General features: G+C 43.9%; 1 long non-coding RNA gene across 1 annotated transcript; it reads right to left on the bottom strand.

Moving 5' to 3' along the window:
- Positions 1-1,772: 1,772 nt before the first annotated feature.
- On the bottom strand, positions 1,773-5,239 carry LOC144366198 (uncharacterized). Its single transcript, XR_013425148.1, has 2 exons — positions 2,165-5,239; positions 1,773-2,075 (listed from the first exon to the last, which is right to left on the bottom strand). It is a non-coding gene; the product is annotated as an uncharacterized LOC144366198 (long non-coding RNA).
- Positions 5,240-7,340: the final 2,101 nt, after the last annotated feature.

The raw sequence follows: 7,340 nt of genomic DNA, 5'->3' as shown, positions 1-7,340 counted from the left end.
GTGCAGAGACCCCCACGCAGACCTTCCACACAGACCCCCAACACGTAGACTGTCAGCTCAGAACCCCAGGCCTCAGTCCCCAGCCCTACTGCCCTCACCTCCACGCTGCCCATCACCTTGCCAGGAGCTGCTCAGCTCCCCTTCTCCAGGAGGGAAGCTCCCCGACCACGTCACCCCGAAGGCCTCTGCCAAGGCCCCAGAGCAGGCATTCTGTTTGCCAGGATGCAGGGGGTTAGGTCCTGGTCCACTCCAGTAGCTGCGTGGAACAGGGGTGGGCAGGGACTCCAGGCTGACACGGCTCTGGCCTGGGAACCTAGCTTTCAGCTGTGCATCGTTGGGCCATCTGTGCCTGTTTTCTCATCTGTGAAATGGGACTAATCATAGTACCTACTTCAAAGACCAGGGGAAGACTTAATAAGATACTTTAGATGAGGAGTTCAGGGGTAAAATTAGGCTCAGAAAAGGTATGTGCCAGGCAATGACTTTCTCAACAGGACCCCTCAATCTCAGGAAATAATGCCAAGAGTTAATGCATGGGATGGCATCAAATGAACAAGCTTCTGCACAGCAAAGGAAACAGGAATGTGAAGAGAGAGCCTACAGAATGGGAGACAATCTTTGCTAGCTGCCCTTCGGACAGAGGGTTAATATGTAGAATATATAAAGAACTCAAAAAAGTTAGCACCCGAAAATCAAATAGCCTAATAATTAGATAGGCAAATGAATTAAACAGACATGTCTCAAAAGAAGGAATACAAATGACCAACAGATGCGAAACAATGTTCAGCAGCACTAGCAATAAGGGACGTGCAAATCAAAACTGCAGAAAGAGTTCATCTGGCACCAGTCAGAAAGGCAGTTATCAAGAATCCAAATAACAATACCCGCTGGAGAGGGCGTGGAGAAAGGGAACCCTTTCACACTATCGGTGGGATTGTAAATTAGGGCAACTACTTCAGAAATCATTATGGAGGATCCTCAAAGGAGTGGGCTTGGAACCACTATGTGACCCAGTTAGACCACTCCTCAGAATTCATCCTAAAGAATGAAGGTTATCTTACTACAGTGATATACTCATGTTTATAGCAGCTTGATTCACAATAGCCAAGCTAGGGAACCAGCCTAGGAGTCCATCCATGAATGAATATTTTTAAAATGTGGTGTAATATACACAATGGAGTTTGATTCAACCAAAAAGGAAAACAAAATTATGCCATTTGCAGGAAAATGGATGGAACTCGAGACCATTATGTTAAGCAAAATAAGCCAAACTCAGGTCAAGGGTCATGTGCTTTTTCTCATCTATGGAAGCGAGAAAGAAAAAAGGAAGAGAAAGGAGCAGGGGAGGGATGTGGGGATTTCATGAAAATCAAAAGGAGCTCAGTAGAGGAAAAGGATCAGGGTTGGGAAGTGGGGAGGGAGGGGGCAAGTGTCAGGGAGTGGTACAGACCAAATTGTATTGTTGTACCATGTGCCTGTGCAAATGTGTAACAACAAACCCCATCATTATGTACAACTCTAATGCACCAATAAAAAATGTGCAAAGAGCCAAGCATGGTAGCACATGCCTGTAATCCCAGAGGCTTGGGAGACTAAGGCAGGAAGATTGCGAATTCAAAGCCAGCCCCAGCAACTTAGCAAGGCCCTAAGCAACTCAGTAAGACCCTGTCTCAAAATTTAAAAAAAAAATAAATAAAAAGGGCTTGGGATGTGGCTCAATGGTTAAGCACCCCTGGGTTCAATTCCTGGTTAAAAAAAAAAAGGAAAGAAAATCCAACACCCTATTTTATTCATTTATTCAAGTAGTAAATAGGAATCAATAATTTATGTGTCAATGTGTACTAAATATTGAGATGCAGAATTTATCAAAAGAAACATTGGCCTCTGCAAAAAAGAAAAGGTGTGTACCTTCTCCAATGTCACAGAGCATGTTGACAGCAGCAGTTACTGCTGGGAGGTGAAGGTGAAGGTGACCCACACTCCAAGGTGGTGGTCCAGGTCTCTGGTCCAGGGCTTCTATCCCTCAGTCGTGAAATCACAGGGTCTCTGTGGTTGTGAGTGTGCAGAGCCAGGCCCTGGGAAGGTTGGAGAATGACAGATTCCAGGCCGAGCCCTTTCCTGCCCGCCCTTCCAGCCCCCACGCTCCCTCAGAGGCTATCTTCACCTGACCCTGGTGGTCTCTCTGGGGTGTGGAGCTGTTTGCAACAGGCGCCTATTGTCTGCTGGTCTGCGTGCACCTGTGGTACCTCGTCCCAGCCCGGTGAGTCAGCTCTTGGCAGCCAGTGGGGCGGCCACTCCACATCGTCTTAAGTCTGAAAGGGGACCTTTCTTTTCATTTTCCTCCTCCTTCCCCTCTCCACTCTCCATGAAGTGGTCATCTCCGCTGGGCAGCAGGGAGCAACGTTCTCTGCCAGAGTTTCTTGAGTCTCCTTGGCCAGGAGACAGGGTGGGGCCTAAGAAACAAAGAGACGGCAGCCTAGGGCTGGCCAAAGCCCCTGAGCTACTGCGGAGTGAGGTTCATTCCCTCAAATTCCCCATTTCCAGTGGGGTTACCTAAGTCAGAGAAGATGTCATGACACTTATCCAGGCCCTCATATTTAACCAACTCTATCATCTGGACCCAGGTTTCAGATCAAGGGACTGCTGAGCAGACCAATGACACTCCTGAAAATTGTCTGACAAGAGTTTGGCAATTATACTTTAGAACTCTGACAATTATAATTTGGAACTTCTTTTCCCCCGCCTGAATCAGGGACTATGTACTCCTATATTACACACTATTCAAGCTAACTTGACTGTAGCTTTCATATTTACTAAAATAATTTCATTGGAATAAAGGCTATTAAAGATGAGATGAATGATCTTTCTTTGAGATGAAAGATATCAGACAGCAAATAAATAAATAAATAAATAAACAATAAGAAGTTTACCCAAAAACTAAAAAATGAAAGCAATCCTGAGCTACTAAAACAGAGGCAAAGCAAATGACAGACCCTAGCTCTTAGGGACATGGTTTTGTTTTCATTACAGCAGTCTTCGGTGGAAAATTGAATTCGATCAATTTCTGTTTAAGAGGGTTTAAGAGTACATATCACATTTTTAAACAAGGACTTTCAGAGAACATAATTTCAGTTTTCTTTATATTTTTGGTATTTAAAGAAATATACAAAAGTCAACTGATACACTCACTGAAGGCAACTAGGGCAGCAGAACAAAATATTTCAAAATCCGCTCAAAGACATCAGAGAACTAACAAGATAGCAAAGAATTTCTGGGCCATGATTAAGACCTAGAGAGATAAGAGTGGAATTTGGAACCTTCTCTCTCCCTAAGCCCTGGGGTATATGAGCATTTGGGAAGAATCACCTGAGAGCCCAAGAAGCTGAGCAATTCTTTTGACAACATTGTGAGACCATGAGCGCATGGAATGAAGGTCCAGGGTTTGCAGTAGTGGAACTGAGTGAACTCCCTCTCTCTTGGCAGGCACTCCAAAAAGGGCTACACCCTAGGAGCTAAGGGTGAACCAGAAAGAACTTAGTTTCTACTCAATCCTTAAAATAGAATTAGAAGACCCTGTATTGTCAATGCTCCAGGCACAAATGTGGGTTGGGTCCTTTCTGAAGAAAGGCTGATCATCCGAGGCTCCAATTATTTCTAAGAAAGATATAAAAACAATGTCCAACACATAATCAAAAATAACTATACACAAAGAGTCAGACAACATTATATTAAAAACATCAGAAATAATAGATGATAGAACTAGATCCACATAGTCTACCTGTATTAGAGTTAACAGCAAAGATTTAAAGAAAATGGGCTTACTATGTTCAAGGAGATGGTTGTGGTTACGATTGCTGCATAGAAAATTACCCCCAAACTTAGTGATTCACACAGTAATTTTGTCATCTCAGCATTTTGTGGGTCAGAATTTCAGGAAGGGCTTGACCAGGCAGTTGCCACTCAAGGCCTCTCCTGCAGTTGCTATCGGATATCAGAGCTAGGTATCCAAGAGAGCTCCCTCACATGCCCGGCAGTTGGTGCTGATTGTTGGCTGGGAGCTCAGCTGGTGTTGCTGACCAGAGCATCTACACATGTCCTCTCTGGCATGGCAGACTCAAGGAGTTAGATGGCTTACACAATAGCTTCCCCCAGAGTGAGTTTCCAAGAAACACCTGGTAGAAAAGGCACGACTAGTTCCATAATAGCCACAGAAATCACACAGCATCATTTCTGCTGAGTTCTACTGGGTACAGAAAGTACCCAGACCCAGCCCTTCCCAGATTCAATGGGAGGAATCAGAAACTCTCCTCTCTCTCAATGGGAGCAGTGTCAAAATCTTTGCAGCCATAATTTAAAACTTCCACAGAGATGAAAAAGATAAGCTTCTATTATTAAGAAAAGTTCAGTTGATTGATGATATCTTCTGAACATGAGATGTTCTAGACTTTTCTAAATGAAGTACCTTTCGCATATTCCCCTCTCCCCCACTTGGATCCCACAAGTCTGGCCAGGGTGGATCACTTAAATATCTTCACAATATCTCTAACTCACTAGAGATGGTGGCCATTCCAGCTCCATATCACATATTCACAATCACACCCACCCACACTTACACCTCCTGACTTCTTTGTCTGCCCCCACGGAGGGTTCTCAGAAAGCCTAAGAACCTTAAAAAGTACAAAGTGGGGGGATTAGAAATTAGGCTGCATATATATGCTCCTGGGCTTCCCAAAACCGAATAATCCTTAGCACATCTGATAAGAAAGAAGATTCTCAGAATGGGAGAAGAGAGGGACAATCTAAAAACCCAGCAGGAATTAATAGCTTAGAAAGTTCTGTCAATAAACAAAAAGGAACCCTAATAGGGGGAAAAAGGCAAATACATTAATGGACACATATGTAGTAAAAGAGGAAATACAAAGGCTGAGAAGAAAAGGAAGAAACACACAAATTCACTAGACACCAAACAGACGCCTGTTTCAAATAACTATGTCCCTCCACATCCAACTGAATGGCACAGATTAGACAGGCAGAGCATGCTCCAAGCAGGGAGGTGGGACTTTGGGGTCCATAGGCAAGAGGATAAGCTGTGCAGCCACTCTGAGAGCAATCTGGCTGTATTCAACTAGGGGTGAGTATGCCTGCATCTCAGAATCCCACAAAAAATGGGTCTCCAGCCTGGAAAAATGACCAGGGAGGGATGAAAGAGGATTTGTACAAGGTGTTCATGGCAGCAAAATTTGAAGAGTTGGGAGTCCATGGAACCTGAATGTCTAAGAGGCGGTTGGAAGCAAGCCAAATATACAAACATAGATCTTAATAGCAAAGTTGAATGAAAAAAAAATGTAATATCACTTACGTAAAGTATAAAACATGCATAAAACCTCACGAGGTGCGTATTTCAAGACATATCTAACACAGAATGGGGGTCTGGATCTGGCTCTGGGGTGAGATATGGGCAATAAGAGATCAGGTGAAAAAGAAAAAGAAAATGAAAAGAACATTGAAGGGGGTTGAGTAGGTCACAGTACACTGTGAACCAAGGAGTGTAAATCAATTCAAGTATCTGCATCTGAGATAAGAATAAATCAGATAAAATAAAATTATAAACAATAAAGCAGATTTACAGACTTGAACTACAGAGATTCAGCTTCACTCGGCCTGCAGTGAGCCCCCAGATACAGGTCCCTGGGACTCTCTCTCCAACATTCTAGATAGATGATCATCCGTGGTTATTGGAATACATCTTGGGGCAAAAAACTCATTTCTGATGAATGGGTCATTCTAATTAGAAATGTCTCCAAGCTGAGGCCAAAATTTACCTCCCTGTACTTTCCAAACCATCCATCCAAGTCCCATCCTTCAGAGCAACTAAAATAACCAGGCCCTTCCTGCTTCCAAAGCCAGCCTTCAACAAACTAGAGAGGGCTGGCATATTTCTCACCCATCTCACCAGGCCTAGGCATCTTGAATTGCCCAAACTCCATGATCCTCCATTCCTCCCACATCTCTGTGCTTGTCAAGGTTTTCTCCTCCAACCCGCTTCTAGTTCTAGCCAAGCTCTTCTCCTAGGTATGATCTAGTTATCAAAGTTTTTCCTCAAACATGGCTCCCTCAGGAAACACCACTCTCTGAGTATCAAACCAGCTCAGGGTATGGCAGGACATATACACTCTTCAGTCAGAGCACTATGCTCCTATTAATATAACCTCACATTAAAGTCTTATTTTTTTTAATCAACTCTCAGTGGTCATTCAAACTTCTAGGTCTTTTCCATCACTTTATACACACATAAATGCACATGACACCAAAGTATACAATGTAAAGTAAGACTCCAGCAAGTCACTTGGTTTCTTGTATGTTTTTCTGGAGATTTTATATATATTATGTATATATAATATGTATATATATGAATATACATAACACACACACAAATATAACACAAATTTCCAATTGGGCAAAGAGAAGCAGTATCTACACAGCATACCCTGTCATCCATCTTGCTTTTTTACTTAATCAGACAAGGTGGAGAATTTTCCCTATCAGTTTAGAACTCCTGGCTTCATTCTTTGTATCAGCCCCATCGTCTCTCATCATGTGATCTACCCAAAGTATTTAACTGATCCCTTACTGTTGGACACTTAGGTTGCCTCCGGTATCCAAGGCAATACTGCCGGGACTCCTTTTGCACATACCGGTGGGATGTTTCTGTGGGATCATACCCGTGTGCCTTTTCACCCACCAGATGGACTTATTTGTGCCTGCTGTGATCTCTCTTGGTGGCTTCCTCATGGTTCCAGGCACTGTCAGGCTAATTTGGAATCTCATTACGCTGCTGGGTCTGCTTGTCTCAGCTTCAGGTCATCTGTAAACTTGGGGAGGGAGACCCTCAGCCCTCCTCCATTCAAGTCACTGATAAAAATACCAAGAAGTCTGGGGCCAAAGATCGGGTCCCTGGAGCCAGCCCTGGAGAATTCCAGGTGTCCACTGATCAGCTGTCATCAGAGGTGTGTTCCTGTGGTTGTCTCAGGAGCCAACCCCAGCAGCATATCCTAACAGGCCCCCTTTTTCTGCCCAACACTTAGCCTTCTCGTCCCCAGCCTCCCAGTGAGGAAGAGCTGAGACTGGGGACCTGGGTTATTTGCTCCTAGCGGAAGCAGCTGGAGGATCTGAAGAGGAAACCCTGGCCCTGGTAGGAGCTGGAATCTTATCCTGACCATTTGTAATTATGTGGTTTGAGGCAAATTATTTAACGACAATTGAGATTGCTGTGCTCCTGAGCAAACAGAGTGAAATTCCCTCTGGCCAGTTCTATCTTACCACTTTCTCTTATCTTTTCT

The sequence above is a fragment of the Ictidomys tridecemlineatus genome, chromosome 8, assembly GCF_052094955.1.
Source record: "Ictidomys tridecemlineatus isolate mIctTri1 chromosome 8, mIctTri1.hap1, whole genome shotgun sequence".
NCBI lineage: Eukaryota > Metazoa > Chordata > Mammalia > Rodentia > Sciuridae > Ictidomys > Ictidomys tridecemlineatus.
Note: the sequence above shows the minus strand (reverse complement) of the source record. Positions and strands in the feature narration are given on the sequence as shown.